We start from the raw sequence: 17,225 nt of genomic DNA on the forward strand, positions 1-17,225 counted from the left end.
CAAATGGAAACTAATTACTTTATGAGAAATCAAGATGCAATAAAAACAAAACCAAAAGACTGAAAAAAAAAAAAAGAAGACAATGTGAAATATCTCATTGGAAAAACAACTGACCTGGAAAATAGATACAGAAGAGATAATTTAATTATTGTATTACCTGGAAGCCAATAAAAAAAAAAAAAAGAGTCTGGATACCATCTTTCAAGGAATTATCAAGGAAAATTGTTCCCTGAGAGTCTAGAACCAGAAAGTAAAATATAAGTTGTAAGAATCCACTAATCACATTCTGAAAGAGATCCCAAAATGAAAATTCCCAGTAATATTATAACCAAATTTCAGTTCCCAGGTTAAGGAGGGCAGATTGGGGAAAGTGGTAGTCATAAACAAAACACTTTTGAGGAAAAACAAGATGAAAGGGGAGAGAGAGAGAGAATAGAATAAAATGGAGGGAAATAGGGTTGAGGGAAATACAGTTAACAATAGTAACAGTGATATTGTAAGAGGATCACCTGTGAAGAATGATTTAGCTATTCTCAACAATCTAGACAATTTTGAAGGATTTATGATGAAAAATGCTATCCATCTCCAGAGAAATAAATTGAAGCATCCTTTTTAAACTTTATTTTTCTTGAGGCTTTTTTGTCTGTTTTCTCTTTCACAACATGACTACTAATATTTAAATGTTTTGCATGCCTACACACATGTACCCTATATCAAATTGCTTACCTTCTCTGTGAGGGGGGTGAGAAGAAAGGAAGGGAATGAATTTGGAACTCAAAGTTTTAAAAACAAGTATTAAAATTTTTCATTAAAATTTGTTTTTAACTGTTTGTGGCAGCCCTTTTTGTAGAGGCAAGGAAATGGAAACTGAGTGGATGCCCATCAGTTGGAGAATTGAATAAGTTATGGTATATGAATGTTATGGAATATTAATGTTCTGTAAGAAATGATCAGCAGGATGAATACAGAAAGGCCTGGAGAGACTTACAGGAACTGATGCTGAGTGAAGTGAGTAGAACCAAGAGAACATTATACACAGCAACAAGATGATTATATTATAATCAACTATGATAGACATGGCTCTTTTCCACAGTGAAGTGATTCAGGCCAGTTTTAATGATCTTGTGATGAAGAGAGCCATCTGCATCCAGAGAGAAGACTGTGGGGACTGAGTGTGGATCACAACATGATATTTTCACGTTTTTGTTGTTTGTTTGCTTTTTGTTTTCTTTCTCATTTTTTTCCTTTTTTATCTGATTTTTCTTGTGCGGCATGATCATTGTGGAGATATGTTTAGAAGAATTATTCATGTCAAATATATATGGATTATTTGTTGTCTAGGGGAGAGGGTGGGAGGAAGGGAGGAGAAAACAAATTGGAACACAAGATTTTGCAAGGGCAAATACTAAAAACTATCCATGCATATATTTTGAAAATAAAAAGCTAAAAATTTTGTTTTTATATGTAATTGGGGAAAAACAAAATGCTAAATAAACAAAAAGAACATCATCTGATCATGAAACATTTTCCATCTGCTTCAGGAGTTTCCAGATTATGATGAATTATTATGCAGCAATTCTATCCTACCCACTTCCCTCCCTTCTTGAGGTTGGACATATCAGGAGTCATAGCTGCTCTCCTGAGTCTTTTCTTCCATTTTTACTTCATCTCTACCTTGTTTCTTGGTCTCCTCTCCCCTTCCTAAGGCTGGAACAATAATCAGCAGACAGAGGTTTTGTTGATCTGGACTTTCCACTGTTTGGGGGAATGGTAACTTCTATTAGCTGTCATGTATTGCCTCTGCTTTGATGAAATCAGTGTGAATGATGCTGAAGTGACACTGGCATGATCTGAACTTGGCAAGAGCAAGCTAGGAGGTCACAGAACCCTAACACATCCACCCTAAAACTGCTTTTTTGTGTCCCGAGTTTCCCAACTGAGGTTTCCTCACAGGATTACAGCTCAGAAGCTGGTGGAAAACAGCAAGGTCCATCAGTGCCCCCTTATCTTACTTAGAGGAGAGAAAATGAGACCTGGAGAGTTTTGAAGTGATTTATCCAAAATCACACAGGTAAAAGTGGAATTTGAACTCATGCCTTCTGGTTCCAAATGCACACCTCCCCCCATTCCCATCCCTTGCCTCTGTGCCATTCTCATATGTCCCTGCACAAGTAAATAAAGCAAACTCCTTTATCAAGTGGCCAGAACTGCTTCCTCTGGTTCCTGATGTCATCTGGGGACCTGAGTGAAACGATAACACAGCTAGCTCGTTCTCACAGGTTAAACATAGACAGACAACCTTATCTAGCGATCGATGCTTTATTATCTCGGCTAGTTACCCAATAACTGCACAGACAGCTGGACCAGACACACAAAGAAAGCCACCGAAATCCCATAGTTCTTACCTGGTTTTTGTGATCAGGGTCAGGAGGGATGGAGGCAGGTGCTGGAGGCAGTCAGCCCTTACTACGACGTCCCACAGAATTATGGCATCTCAGAAAGTCTACTCCAGCATCAAGAGGCTGACTCCAGACACAAGCAGCTCAGATACAGTCTGTGCAATTAGTGGGTGCCATAGTGTAAAAAGCACCAGACCAGGAGTCAGGAAGGTTTAGATACTTACTAGCTGGGCAAATGACTGAACTCCTGTCTGACTCGGTTCTTCCTTTGTATAATAGGGATAGTGACGTACCAGAATTGTGAGGATTAAATGAGATGATATTTGTAAAGTGCTTAGCTCAGTGCCTGGCACACAGCAGGTGCTTATTATGTGCCTATTTCCTTCCTTCCTTGGCTCATTGCTCCCCATCACATAAAACCTAGGAACTTACTTCATCATCTAGCCTTCACAAAGGGTAGTCACTAGGTTCCTCTTACAAGCACTCAGGTTCTTAAGGCTTCAAAACATAGATGAAGTTTAATTTTTCCATTAAAAACACAAAAAAGAATTCCAGTCCAAGTCCATAGAAAATGAAGAGAGCTCTTGTCCCATTTTCTTGGATCTATCTCCAGCCTCCCCAAGGGACCCGTATGATCCTTTTCAAGGCACGCCAGGGGCAATCTTCCATGAAGATGCTCTGGCCACCCATTGGACCCTCACCATGTTGCCCTACAGTTATTCTGATTCTCCATTAATGGTGCTTGCTGGTTCTTTCTCTAACCTCTTGGATTCTCTGTTCTTTGTCTTTTTAGTATAACTGCTATAATCTGTGCTCTCCTCACCATTCATTCTCAGCTACTTCTCAAAAAATTCTCCCTTAACTCTATAGAGAAAGGAATAGATTCATTCCTTTCCCCGCCTCCTTAAACAAGTATTTAGGCTTGCACCGGGGGAAAGGTCTTTTGTAATTCTCACTACACAGAAAAAGCCAAGAGAGGTTCTTACTTGCCTAAGGTCCTCTATCTAGTAGAATTAGCACCCACCTAGCAAAGGTGCCATTTAAACTCAAGGCTTGCACTCTATGTTTGGTGCTCATCCACACATAATAAGCAAAGTCAAATTATTTGACCTGTTTATTTGGCAGAGAAACGAGAGTTAATGTGCACTCTTACCTAATCTGGAAAGGTTTTGCTGAAGTGAACATGGGTCACATACCTAGAGGTATTTTTTCCTAGATTTGCCCTCAAAAAATGAATGGATGCCCATCAATGGGAGAATGGTTGAGTAAATTGTGGTATATGAACGTTATGGAATATTATTGTTCTGTAAGAAATGACCAGCAGGATGAAGACAGAGAGGATTGGAGAGACTTACAGGAACTGATGCTGAGGGAAGTGAGCAGAACCAGGAGTTCATTATATACTTCAACAGTGATACTGTATGAGGATGTATTCTGATGGAAGTGGATCTCTTCAACAAAGAGAAGATCTAATTCAGTCTCAATTGATCAATGATGGTCAGAATCAGCTACACCCAAAGAAAGAACACTGGGAAATGAATATAAACTGCTTGCATTTATGTTTTTCCTCCCGGGTTATTTTTACTTTCTGAATCCAATTCTCCCTGTGCAACAAGAGAACTGTTCGGTTCCACACACATACATTGTATCTAGGATATACTATAATATATTTAACATGTATAGGACTGCTTGCCATCTGGGGGAGGGGGTGGAGGGACGGAGGGGAAAAATCGGAACAGAAATGAGTGCAAGGGATAATGCTGTAAAAATTACCCTGGCATGGATTCTGTCAATATAAAGTTATAATTTTTAAAAAAAAGGAAACCATTTTCTGAAGTGAGGGTGAGGAGTACCCGAAGGGAGGAGATGTTAGCCATATATTTCTTCTCGGATCCTCAGGAGACAATCATTTCTTTTCATAGGACTGATTACTCACCTCTTTTTCTGTTTCTCTGTATCTCTGTGCTTTTATTCTCCTATTTCTCTCCGTGTCCCTCTGTCTGCCTTTTGACTCTTTCAATTCCTTTCAAGAAGTGCTGACATGAATAGAAGCCACATTACCAGATCCTGCAGAGAGAGCAGACAGATAGTAATGAGTCACTTTCTGTCTGGAGAGGTTGGAAAGAGCCATTCACTGGAGGGATGCAAGGAGACATTGCTCCCAAAGCCCCCGAAAGGCCTCTCATGGAAAGCTGGGGCTGCAGAGAAAAAAGAAAAGCTGAAGAATAACAGAAATCTTCCTTGTCTCTGTCTTCACCATGGCAGGGGTCAGGCAAGCGAGGTGACAAGGCAAAAGATCATCACCAGCCTTGGTTTCCCTATCTGTAAAACTCGGGACTGACTGATCTCTAGGGCTACTTCCGGCTTCAAATCCATAGCTCTACGGCCCTTCCTCTGAGAGCTCACTGGAGTCCTTCCCCAAGCTTCTGGGAGGTCCCTTGTGGGAAATGTTCAGGAGCCTGGACTTTGGAAGACAGACCTCAAACCAAAGGGAGGGAGAAAAGAATAAAGTAGGGATAAAACAGACGCGTTTCACCTGCATAAATCAGCTCTCTAAGAGTTAGGCGAATCCCTTAAAGTATTGCAATAGAAGGGGGGACAAATTTGGGGTCTTGGTCCTGAGTTCACGTTCTGGTTCAACCACTTTTTACCATGAGACCCTGTGTCGCTCATTTTAGCCTCTCTGTACCTCAGTTTCCCTTTATGTCAAATGGGAGGTCATCTTTTCAGCTCTGAGTCCACAATCCGGCGATCCCTGGGGCCATGTTGGTTTCCTAGAATTCCCTGCCGGCCGCAGCCTGGGTTTTGGTGACATCACCATCCCCCGTCTTCCCCCCTTAAAGCTTTCCCTGATGTCCCTTTCAGCGAGGCTTCATATGTGACCTAAAAATGTCACGGCTGAGCATGTCTGGGAGCGGGGACAGGGATGCGGAATTTAACTTTCCTCGCCCCCCTCCCCATTCAGCTTGGCCCTGCCCCAAAACCCTGGGCCGAGTTCCCCGCTGGCAAGTGGAAAGTTTTCTTTAGAAAACAGAAAGTTCTCTTTGTCGCCTCAGAGCCCGCACAGGCCAGAGATGGAAGGTCTCCAAGACTTCTGCTCCATCAGCCACCCGATTCACACATGGCTGCGAATGGATCATTCGCTTACAGAGCTCCCTTTGTTCTTGGTTATCAAGACCACACAGGCCAAGGTCCTGTCTACACTGTCGGAACAATCAGGCTGAGCTGCCCACAGTCCCCGGGGCCCTTTCTTGTCTACACTGGTTGGAACAATCAGGCTGAGCTGCCCACAATCCCCGGGGCCCTTTCTTGTCTACACTGGTCGGAACAATCAGGCTGAGCTGCCCACAATCCCCGGGGCCCTTTGGCCAGATGACAAAGTTGGACATTGAAACAAGGGAAGCATCTCACAGACGGCGATGGGAGAGGGAGGCGGGGAGCAGACTTCATTCTAGAAAAGGCGGCCATGATGAGCAGAGGCCCCAAAGAGAGCGGGCTGGGGAAGCCCCCGAGAGGCTGGTTCCTCTCCCGGCTGGTTGGAGCCATACTGGGGCAAGCCCGAAAGAGGCTCCTTTCCTGAGCCAGGAAGGCCGAGGACAGTCTCACCGTGATTTCCCCGGCTCTGTTCCAGCTGGATGGATCTGCTGTCCTCCTCCTGCCAAGGCGGTCGCTGCCATTCTACAAGGACTTGTAAAGAGTCCTACTGTGAGCCAGGCTTTACAAAGGTGCTGGGAACCAACCCAGGCTTTGCCTTCCAGGAGCAAGCACGGGGATTTCCAAGGGAGGTCCGGGGAGCTCGGGCTCCTTTGGGGCAGTGCTAGCCAGTCAACGGCCATTGTCACCCCAAGAGTAAAGAGGGCGGCTCCCCTAGTCAGGCCCGAAGGCCTTGGCTTTCCTTCGAGCTTCAGCAAATCTAAGCTCGCTCTTCCCTGCCCAGACCAGGGGGCAAAGGCTTTGCCGAGGTCTCTCCTTTCGGTCCCTGGTACCCAGGCTTTCAGAGAACGTTCCCATTACCCGCTTCACTGCCCTCAAGGAGCAGGCCTGAGAGGGGAGGAATCCATGACTCGGGGCAACTGTGATTTAACAAGTGGTTTTTAGTTTATCCGACTCTCTGGACTCCTTCACTCCAGCAAAAGCTCATCCAGCTGCGGCTGGTAGACAGAGCCCTGTTCTTGGCGCTGGGGCTGGCCTGAGTGCAAATCACCCGTTACTATACCTGCTAACACACTCCCCGTCCTCAGAAAGGCTGCTTGGGCAGGGCCGGGGCCTGACTCACGGTTCGGGCTCAGCGAGGGCTTAAATGATAACGGGAGCCCGTCACCCGAGCTCTCTGTGCCTCAGTTTCCCCAGCTGTAAAACTGAGGATCTAACGGGAAAATGCAGGCGCAGCAGGTAGTTATTTTTAAATTTCCCAGCCCAGGAGCCCGAGAGCCTGCTGGGAGCGGCCGAGGGAGGCGGTTTAGCTGAGCGACTGCCGCGTTCCATCCTCATGACGGCCCCGGACAGCTGAGGCCAGAAGCTTTCTGCTTCTACATTAACAGGGAACGTACCTGAGGCTGGAGCCGGCGGCTGCCTCTTGGTCACAGGGAAGGATCAAGATTCAGGCCAGGCCCCTCCTGACCACGGGGCCCCCCGGCCCAGGCAGCCTCCCGTGGCTGATCCCCCGCCCCAGTGGGATCCCCTAGGAATCCTGGCAGGAGATTGTCTGGTTAGCAGTGTCCCCTAGTGGTTAGCAAGCCTTTAAGCCCCCCTCCCTCCCCCCCTTCCCCCCCTCCTGCTCCATCATGGCTCCTGCTTCCAAGAAGGGAGAACATAAACTCTGCACTAATGACCGACCTGGATCGGCCTGTGACGCTTGTCATGGTTCACCGAGACCCGAGGACGAATGCCGTGTTCTCTCCGGGGGGTCCGGAGCCAGGCCATGGGTTGTGGCGTTCCCTTCTGTCCCGGACACCTCCTCGTGCAGCGGGAAGGCGAGAAGTTCTTTGGAGAATGACTCCCATGATCCCTTCCTCGCCTCCGCTCCTGGTTGGGCAGGAGCCCGCCCAGGGGGACTGGGGGCCGAGGGGCCCGCAAAAAGCCTGGAACAAATCCCTCGGTATCCACAAAACAGAGAGAACTGTGGCCCAAAGCCCTGGAGAAGTGATCGGTCAGCGCCCGAGGGCGCTGCGAGTCCCGTGTCTGGTCAGTCATTGTTGCATTTCTCTCTGGGCTTGAGTCCATCGGCTCGTGCCCCTCCCAGTGTGGAAACCCCCTCCACCAATGCCATTACCTACAATAATCCCTAGCGTTCCACAGGGAATGCTCAATAAATGCTCAGAGATTTGATTAATTAATTAATATCAAAACTTGTCAGTCACTTATCGTTTTAGCTGCTGAGGCAAGAATAGTTTAAGAGACTCGTTCAAGAGCACACGGGCAGGGCAGCCAGGTGGGGCAGTGGGTAGAGCGCCAGTCCTGCAGTCGGGAGGACCTGAGTTCAAATCTGGTCTCAGACACTTAACACGTCCTGGCTGTGTGTGATCCTGGGCAAGTCACTTAACCTCAGCCAAAAAAAAAGGAGGAGCAGCAGAAGGGATGCAACCTTTGGGCTCAATCCTGCCCGGCTCCTTGTTATCCCACGGACCGTAGCTCGCCTCTGCTGGCCAGGGCTGTTTTGCCATTTCCTTCCCAGTGTAGCCAGCGTGAGGAAGAGCGAGCTTTGCACCGGGGCCGCCTGACTCCCCGACTCGGGGCCGTCTCCGGGGGAAGCTTCGGCCTGGCTGAGGCAGGAAGGCAAAAACTCAGTCCCGGGGAGGGGAGCGGAGTCCCAGGAAATCAGTCCAGCGGCTGAACACTGACGGAGGGCCCGGCCACGTTCTCAGCAGTCGTAGGTGGGAGCCATGGAGTGTTAGAGGAAAGCGGGTCTGGAGGGCGGGGCCTTCTCCCAAGTGACTGATCTAGGGTGGGCAGAGAAGGTGGGATTGGGAGTTCTCGCGGTCTCCAGGGCTACTCGCAGATGTTCTCAGGCCTTCTCTCTATTTCTCCTCCCTTCAGGATGGAGGAGCCTCCGTAGCTGACCTGCATCAGTGACCCCACATAAATCACTGGGAGCAAGACTGTCCCGGGGGAGGCTCAGATAAATATAGCAGTCCCAAAGTCAAGGTCAGGAAGAGATGAGTAACTATCTCCTGAGGGCTTCCTTACACCCAAACCATCACACGCTTTCAAAGCCTTGTCATTTGTAATCAATAAAATGTCTTTCCTTACACAGACACGGCACCAGAGACAGTGGGGCAAGAGCTGGGGATTAGGGGTGGCCAAGGTCCCGGGGCCTGGAAAAAGAGTCAGTCACATGGGAGAGGGAAGGCAGGTGCGCCACTCCAAGGACTTTCCTCTTCTAGTTTAATTCAGTAAAGATACACAATCTCACACACACAATCACACACACTCACAATCACATACACAATCACACATACACAATCTCACACACACAATCACACACACTCACAATCACATACACAATCTCACACAATCACACACACACAATCACACACACACTCACAATCACACACACACTCACAATCACATACACAATCACACATACACAATCTCACACACTCACAATCACATACACAATCACACACACACAATCACACACACTCACAATCACATACACAATCACACACACACAATCACACACACTCACAATCACATACACAATCACACACACTCACAATCACATACACAATCACACACACACAATCACACACACACTCTCAATAACATACACAATCACACACACACAATCACACACACAATCACACACACACACACTCACAATCACATACACAATCACACACACAATCACACACACAATCACACACACAATCACACACACTCACAATCACATACACAATCACACACACTCACAATCACATACACAATCACACACACACACACAATCACACACACACAATCTCACACACACTCTCTCTCACACACACAATCAATTTCACACACACACACTCTCACACCCAATCACACACACACACAATCTCACACACAATCTCACACACACAATCTCTCTCACACACACAACCTCACTCACACACACACACTCACACACACACTGACACACACACACACATATATATCTAGGTCTATCTCTCTACATGTATGTTGCTTTCTGCGTGTGAGTGTCTCTGACCAAGAGCAGACCTGCTTCCACTTGTTTCTTTCCGAAGACAGACCCGAGACATCCGGGCACCGCGTCGCTCCCAGGGTGGGAGGCAGTGACCATAGAGCTCTCAGAACCGGCTGGGTTACTTTCTGGCATCTCCAGCGTAACAAGAGTGACCCCCAGTGGCTTCTTCTGCTTATTACATTTGGGGATGAGAATTTATTTAAAATTAGGGCCCCTTGGCTGTGAGATAAGGGCCTTGTCCCCGAAGGAAGGCCCTCCCCTGGCGGGGGTCGCTGAAGCCCCGGGCCCGGGGGGTACTTCTGCTCCCCCTCCCCCCCAGCCCATACCCCTCCTACCCCACCGACTGGGGCCGGGAGTTCTCTCCATGGCACAGAGAAAGAACTGAAGAGCAAAGGTGAAACAGAAACGCATTTGGCATTACTCAGCCCTCCCCACTTTCTCTCCAAGCAGCTTATCGGATCCTGGGGCAGGAGGAGAGTTTGGGACACAGAATGTCCAAGTTAGCGGGAGGGTGATGGGAGTGAGAATCCGGAGCTTCCTGGGGAAGGGAAAGGCAGAGTCTGGGCAGCTTCGGGGCAGAGAAGGGGAAAGAGACGCAGACGTTGGGGTCCCACCTACAAGATCCCTTCTCCTTAATGGCTTCTGTTCCAGGCTGTCTCTTGAGGGCAGGAGCGGCTCCATCCGGGCCTTGTTCCCCACCTTAGGGGCTGCCACACGCTGAGCATGGTGAGAATGCTCATTTATCCACTGATTTGTCAGGGGCTGGGCAGGAAAAGGAGAGGGCTGGGCCTTCAGCTCGGAAAGAGACTCCTCCTGAGGGGCTGCAGGGCCTGCTGAGAAAGGGGCTGGAAGCAGGCAGGAGCTGGGGAGAGCCCGGGGGCTTGGGGGAAGAAGGTGGCATTGGGGCCTTTGCATTAAAAGAGGAAACGAGAAGAGGAAGGTGCCCTCAGGGTGTGTGTGTGTGTGGTGTGTGTGTGTGTGTGTGTGACAGAGAGAGGAGAGAGAGAGAGAGAGAGAGAGAGAGAGGGGAAGATGGGGGAGGGGTTAGGGAAGAGAAGCGTGCAGTTATTTTGTACCTACTGTGTATCTGCCTCTCTGCGTGTGGGTTATTTTCCTTGAGACAAGGAAACTCCGGAGAGCGAGGTTTTGGGGCGGCTGCCTTCCTGTGCTCAGCCCCTGGTCCATAGGAGAGACCTCAATAATCACTCCTTGATACGATTGACAAACAGGTCCCCTGAAACAGGGGATCCACCGAGGCTGAGCAGCCCCACTGTGGCCCCTCCTCTGACCTGGCCTGGCCACTGTGGGAACTTTGCCGAGGGGGTGTGCCCAGAAGGGAGCAGCCAAGGGCGGGCCCAGGAGCAGCCCAGGAGCGGGACCCATGGCCAGCCTGGAGGAGCGAGAGCCCACGGGAGGGGGAGGGTCCGGCCGCCTTCGGCTATTAGAGGAACAGGAGAGTTTCACCTTGTTCTTGGGCACGAGACATTGCAGGGGAGTGGGAGGTCCCGGCCAGAGTCTGGCTCTCTGCGAGAAGTGCATTCTGCAAGGGGGAGGCGGCAGCTGCCCTCCCGGCAATGTTCAGTGCCCCTGGTCACTCTAACACCCCCCCCCCCCCCCAGAAAGCCTGACACAGAACTCTCCCCGCCCAGAGCCCCCGTTGGCCCGGAACGGCTCCCAGAAGGCCCGGCGAGGGCAGAGGGGCTCCCCCTCCCCCTGTGAGCCTCTGGCTGCCATGTTGCACTGCTCACACAGGGAGCAAATCCAGATTGGACACTTAGGGTTTCTGCACTTTTGCTGTTTTTTTTTTAACTTACATAACATAGGGGCCGCCAGGGGGTGCAGTGGGAGAGCAGCAGCCCTGAAGTCCGGAGGACCTGAGTTCAAATCTTACCTCAGACATGTAACACTTCCTGGCTGTGTGACCCTGGGCAAGTCACTTAATCTCAATTTGCCTCAGCCCAAAAAACAATAATAATAATAAAATAAAGTTCCGTAACATGGAGCCAATCCCTTGGTTCCCCTGAGGGACCGCTCACCCTGGACGCCTTTTTGGGGGACTGGTCGTTCAGGCCCCTCCGGTGCCATCTTACCAAAGAGCCTTTCTCACACGGGAAACGTGGGGGCGGGCACTTCTGCCAGAGCCAGGCGAGCTCTCCCTACAGGCCTTCCCTGCACCCGCCGGCCTAGGAAAGCTCCCCACAAGGCACGGGGCTGCTTCGGGCAGGAGCCGCTCTTCCGGACGTGTCTCTCCCCCCCGCTGCCGCTAACAGAGGTGTGATGGTCGATGGAAATGTTGGCGAGGGAAAGAGAAATCCTGGGTTAGAGTAAGTGGCCGTGGAGGAGAGGGAGGGACCCTGGGGAGAACTGGAGGCTGGCGTCGTGGAGGCATCATCGCTATTAACCGGCTCTTCCCCCCTTTCTTCTTTCTATCAGGGCGTCTCGTGGAGACAGGAGAGAGACAGAGACAGAAACAGAGAGAGAAAAACAGAGCAGAGACAGAGACAGAGACAGAGACAGAGACAGAGACAGAGAGAGAGAAAAACAGCAGAGACAGAGACAGAGACAGAGACAGAGACAGAGACAGAGACAGAGAAAAACAGAGCAGAGACAGAGACACACTGAGAGAACAGATAGAGAGAAAACAGAGAGAGAAAAACAGAGACAGAGAGAGAGACAGAGAGAGACAGAGAAGAACAGAGACACAGAATGATGCAAAGAGAAAAAGAGAAAAACAGAGAAGAGACAGAGACACACAGAGAGACAGAGAGAGAAAAACAGAGAGAGACAGAGAAACAGAGAAAGAAAAAGAGAATGAGAAGACAGAGCAGGGAGAGAGACAGAGACACAGACACAGAGAGACAGAGAGAGACAGAAAAACAGAGAAAAATAGAGAGAAAAACAGAGCAGAGACAGAGACACACTGAGAGACAGAGAGAAAACAGAGACACAGAGAAACAAAAAGACAGAAAGAGAAAGAGAAGACAGAGCAGAAAGACAGAGAGACAGAGCAGAGAGAAAAACAGCAGAGACAGAGACACACTGAGAGAGACAGAGACAGAGACAGAGAGAGAAAAACAGAGCAGAGACAGAGACACACAGAGAGACAGATAGAGAGAAAACAGAGAAAGAAAAAGACAGAGAAAGAGAAGATAGAGCAGAGAAACAGAGACACAGAATGATGCAAAGAGAAAAAGAGAAAAACAGAGCAGAGACAGAGACACACAGAGAGACAGATAGAAACAGAGAGACACAGAGAAAGAAAAAGAGAATGAGAAGACAGAGCAGGGAGAGAGACAGAGACACAGACACAGAGAGACAGAGAGAGACAGAAAAACAGAGAAAAATAGAGAGAAAAACAGAGCAGAGACAGAGACACACTGAGAGACAGAGAGAAAACAGAGACACAGAGAAACAAAAAGACAGAAAGAGAAAGAGAAGATAGAGCAGAAAGACAGAGAGACAGAGAGACAGAGCAGAGAGAAAAACAGCAGACAGAGACACACTGAGAGAGAGAAGAACAGAGACACAGAGAAAGAAAAAGACAGAAAGAGAAGACAGAGACAGAAAGAGAAAGAGAAGATAGAGCAGAGAAACAGAGAAAAATAGAGAGAAAAACAGAGCAGAGACAGACACACTGAGAGAACAGATAGAGAGAAACAGAGAAAGAAAAAGAGAAAGAGAAGACAGAGACAGAGACACAGAATGATGCAGAGAGAAAAAGAAAAACAGAGCAGAGACAGAGACACACTGAGAGAGACAGAGAAGAACAGAGAGACACAGATAAAGAAAAAGAGAATGAGAAGACAGCAGAGAGACAGACAGACCCAGATACAGAGAGAGACAGAGACAGAGACAGAGACAGAAAGAAACAGAGAAAAATAGAGAGAAAAACAGAGCAGAGACACAGAGACAGAAAGAGAAGACAGCAGAGAAACAGATACACACACAGAGATGCAGAGAGACAGAGAAACAGAGACAGGCAGAGAGAGAGACAAAAGAAACAAGAGACAGAGGTAGATGAGAAAGAAAAAGAGAGAAATTCCAAAACTGATATAAAAATATCTATTAAAATTTGAAGAAAAAACCCCCAAACCCAGGGGGTCCATAATCACAGACATCTATCATTCTTCCCTCCACAGTCTCTCTTCTGTCCCCTTCTCCTCACGGGCCTGGCCCCCACCCTGGCCCTCCGATACCTCTCACCTAGACTGTGGCAATAGCTTCCAGCTCGAGCTCCCACCTCCAGTCGCTCCTGCTTCCTCACTCAGCTGCCACAATAAGGCCCAGGTCACTCGCCTGCTCCAAAGTCTTCTGTGGCTCCCACTGGCCTCTAAGGTAAAAACAAATGAACAGCACCGGGACTTGGCAAGCGCGTTCCTCTGCGTCCTGGCTCCCACCTGCCTGCCGCCCAGGCTCCCCTCACTTAGTGCCCGTGCCCCCTTCCTCCACGAAGACTTCCCTGATCGTTCCCGAGCGGTTCTCCACAAGCCCACGCATTGTTTTCGGGACAGTTGCTGCCCCCCGAGCCCCTCAGTTGGAAAGGACTCATCGAGGCGACCCAGCTCAGACTCCTCATGTTCTAGGTGAGGAAACCCAAGTCCAGCAACGTCAAGCAGCTTGGCTACCTCCCGGAAGAGGGACGTGGGAAATTGGGACGGCGAGCAGAACGAGCAGCAGAACGGCCCGCCCCTCGCGTGGTTCTGTGTCCCTGGCTCAGAACTCGGGCACAATTATTGCTTAAGCTCGGAGGGAGGATTTCATTTTCGGAACCAGTCAGACGTCATTCTAGGCTAAATCCTGGAATCCATAGGTGGTGAATCCTGCAAATCCCAGCCAGGCCCAGGACTTCCCAGTGCTCCTCACGCTCACACTCTGTCCCCACTTGTCCGACCGGCCCACCCGCAAGCCTTTATCAGCCACCTGCTGTGGACCAAGCCCTGACAAGCACCCACTAGTCCCTGTCCTCAAAGACCCTCCGTCCCAGCCCAGGGGGCCCAGTTGTTCCGGGGCAGAGCGCGGCCGCGGCCGGTTCCCCGCTTCGTGTCCCAGCTTGGTCATACTCTACCCGAGGAACCGTGAGCGAACTGCTTCCCCTTTCTGGATGACCTCAGCTTCTTCTGTGAAGTGAAGAGGGGGATGGCCCAGAAATCAGGGCTTCCTTCCCTGAGGACTGTGAATAGAAAAACAAAAAACAAAATTGTTTTTCTGATCATTGTTACTTCCATATAATTGGTTTCCTTTGTAGTCCTATGTATCTTATTTTAGACATTTAAAATCCTGATTCTGAGAAGGGTCCGTGGGCTTTAGCGGACTGATTACTAAAGGGAGCCCACAAAGGAGAGAAGAATTCTAAGGCACCTTCTGGCCCTGACTCTGATGTTCCACACATGCACATGTGTGACCTCAGCAGCTGGGGGAAACTTAGTTTGCTTTTTCTACACCCGAAACCTTTCTGCAGCTTTATCTTCCTCCTTTGCTCTAGGCCTTTTCGTGAGCCCAAGCTAAGCTGTGTCCTGGAACTCCCCGAGACCCTCTCAGACAAGCCAGGAGCCTGCTCCGTGACCTTTCGCTGTCACCTGACCTTGACCAGGGCCCCTGTATCCCTGAAAAAGCCCCTCGCGTGGTATTCCAGCTGATACACCCATCTATACGCACAGCTCTATAGACAGCAATGGGATGAAGGCCACGTATCCCTTCAGAGAATCCCGTTTTAATGCACAAAATTCAAAGGGGAAAATATCTCTTTTTAAAACCCAGAGTCCAGACTCCAACCACCCCTGCCCTCCATTGTCCCCTCCTCTGTCTCGCCATTGACATCACTGGTTCCCATGAGCGTTACTGTCATCTCTGAGCCAATCTAGACCTCCAGCCAAATCTCCACGGGACCACAGTCCCTGGAACCTAACCGCCCAGACTCCTGCTTCCAGATACTGATTGGCCATCCTTGTCTCCTCATCCATCCTTCCCTTTCCTCGCTCCTCCTCATCCCTCTATGTATCCAATGGCTCGTTACCCCTCCAGTCCCGTCCGGTATGTCCCAGCTCCAGCTCCCTGTCCAGCACCACCGACTACCCAGATCCTCAGACTGAGCCCTTCCCCTCCCTCCTCAGAAGCCCCCATGACTTTCTGGACAAAATCTCCACTTCCAACTTCCGAGCACTCGAGTTTTCTCTCACAATGCCCCCACCCAGGAACATCTTTCTTGCTCAAGACCTCCCTGATGGTCCCAGATGATTCACCTTGGGTTATATTTCCTTCTGTGACACATTCTCCTGCCCAAAGTTTAAAAAGGTTTGGCGTTTTCTCCCCTATCGACCCGAAAACTTCTATTCAGTGATTTACACACTGCAGAAAGTTGTTAGTTACTTCATAAAGTGGAGGTTTAGCAAAGTAATCTCGACTTCAGGTCCCAGTCTGACATTGTTTAGCCTGCTCTGAGAAATAAGAGGCCGTATAAACCCCATTAGATGGGCTCAACCCAAACCTCCCAGCTGAAGGGCATTCTCCACACAAACAGTACTGGGGGAACCTGGGAGTGATCGTGGAGCTGGAGCAGCAGCAGGTAGCTAAGATGGGGGATGGGTTTAAGACCCCGACAGTGATCCCTAAGGCCATGGGAGATGGGGAGATAATAGGAACGGGTCTAGAGTAGCCCCACTTTTAGTAATGAGGAGTCAATACAGCAGAGCCCACTGTGTCACAGAAAATAAGGTGGGTCCAGAATCAGTGCTGCAGGACAAGAACCCCGAATGTCAAGAGAGCTGGAAGAGTGAGAAGTGAAGCAACAAGCTGGGAACCTGCTGGGTAACAACGGGAAGACTGAGGGGCCAAAATGGTCCAAGACTGTGGTAATTAAAAGAAATGAGGCAAGCTGGGAGGACCTGTCTGGCACTCTTTCTGGGCTTTCTCTCACCTCTGAAGGGATTGGACCAGATCCCGCTCAGAACCAGAATCCTTACCTTCTCTTCCAGTTCAATGGGGGAAAAAATCTGCCCCCATTTCCTTCCAGCATGGTCCTGTCACCGAGGGGCCAGATCTGGGTTAAAACCCCATTTCCGTTGCTGGCACAAGTTACCCTCTGAAGCCTCCTTCCAACTCTAGGAAACGAGGGCCCGGCTGCCTGAAGGTGGAAGAAAATGATGCATCCGGGGGTTTCATGAGCACTCTGCATCCCCAAAGGTCCTTTAAGGCCGATTTAGCCCAAGGAAGCATTTTAAATGAGAAAATTAAGGCAAAGAAAGGCAGTGACTTCAGGATCCAGGGTTCCAGGCCCAGGCCTCTCCCGTGACAAGAGTCCCTCACCTTTTTGTCTGGGCTGATGTGATGCCTTAGCTATAGGGGGCCATAAAATTCCATCTTCGCAGCCTTCCTCAGACACATCCCAATTCTAGTCTCCTAATCTAGCACCAACTCCAACATGTCACTGAAAAAGCAAGTGGTGGTCTTAATGGCCAGTATCTTTAGGTCTCTGAGCACTCTCTAACCTTAAGAGTAGAACCATTAAAAAGCCAGCTCCAAATTGTCATAAAAAGCCTAGGAAGACGGCATTATTCAATTGAGGTACGATTTGTATGTCACTTATCGGATGGTGCCATTTCCAAGTAGCAGAAACAAAGAGAAATCAGTCCAACTACTAACTA

At 49.2% G+C, this 17,225-nt stretch overlaps 1 long non-coding RNA gene across 3 annotated transcripts; it reads right to left on the reverse strand.

The window, feature by feature from the left end:
* Positions 1 to 225: 225 nt before the first annotated feature.
* Positions 226 to 10,545, reverse strand: LOC127552817 (uncharacterized). Of its 3 annotated transcripts, XR_007951579.1 has the most exons (6): positions 9,600 to 10,545; positions 7,236 to 8,713; positions 6,950 to 7,089; positions 3,755 to 4,466; positions 2,406 to 2,554; positions 227 to 2,241 (listed from the first exon to the last, which is right to left on the reverse strand). It is a non-coding gene; the product is annotated as an uncharacterized LOC127552817 (long non-coding RNA). The 3 variants fall into 3 exon arrangements; XR_007951577.1 differs by having other exon boundaries at positions 226 to 2,241; positions 2,406 to 4,466; XR_007951578.1 differs by lacking the exon at positions 6,950 to 7,089 and having other exon boundaries at positions 226 to 2,241; positions 2,406 to 4,466.
* Positions 10,546 to 17,225: the final 6,680 nt, after the last annotated feature.

This window comes from Antechinus flavipes, chromosome 3 (assembly GCF_016432865.1).
Source record: "Antechinus flavipes isolate AdamAnt ecotype Samford, QLD, Australia chromosome 3, AdamAnt_v2, whole genome shotgun sequence".
NCBI lineage: Eukaryota > Metazoa > Chordata > Mammalia > Dasyuromorphia > Dasyuridae > Antechinus > Antechinus flavipes.